Here is a 480-nt window from a genome sequence, read left to right on the forward strand (position 1 = left end):
CAAGCACTTTCTGCTAGAGATTGGCTCCTTATCTCACTAAAAATTTCCTTCCACTAATTCTTCCCAATAACCTGCGCTCCCAGAAATCTGCCCTCAGGGTCCCTCGTCTTAAAACCCTGTGACCCTTCTCATCCAGCTCCCTTCTGCTGGGGAAGGGGGGCCGGAGGGGTTGTAAATCAAGAGCTGACAGTTCCCCTGGCAGTAACAGAATGGGCCACCCACACGGCTCAGTAGTACACTCTACCCCATCCCTGTTTCCCTGCTCCCCCCATCCTCCATTCAGCTGAGAGGGACACATCAGTTCTGGGGGCTGAGGAGACCTCGGGTCTGCAGGCAACAAAGGAACAGAACTTGCCAGGGATGGGGGGAGGGGAGCCTTGGTAAGGGGCCTTGGGGCAGAGACTCTGCCAACCCTACCCACCCCAGGGCAGCCTGTGTGTACACACACACACACACACACACACACACACACACACACAC

At 56.0% G+C, this 480-nt stretch overlaps 1 protein-coding gene across 3 annotated transcripts in view; it reads right to left on the reverse strand.

Annotated features, from left to right (window-relative positions):
* FAM110D (family with sequence similarity 110 member D) overlaps window positions 1–480 on the reverse strand; it is a 3,857-nt gene that overhangs the window by 2,522 nt on the left and 855 nt on the right. Inside the window, exon 2 of one of the 3 annotated variants that reach the window (XM_007459122.1) lies at window positions 1–13. This exon is cut by the window's left edge and continues 194 nt beyond it. The exons of the other annotated variants lie outside the window; for them this stretch is intronic. The gene's annotated coding sequence lies outside the window, so the exon portion shown is untranslated. The remainder of the gene's footprint in view (window positions 14–480) is intronic. 3 annotated transcript variants of the gene reach the window in all.

The sequence above is a fragment of the Lipotes vexillifer genome, unplaced genomic scaffold (genome assembly GCF_000442215.2).
Source record: "Lipotes vexillifer unplaced genomic scaffold, Lipotes_vexillifer_v1.1 scaffold496, whole genome shotgun sequence".
Taxonomy (NCBI): domain Eukaryota; kingdom Metazoa; phylum Chordata; class Mammalia; order Artiodactyla; family Lipotidae; genus Lipotes; species Lipotes vexillifer.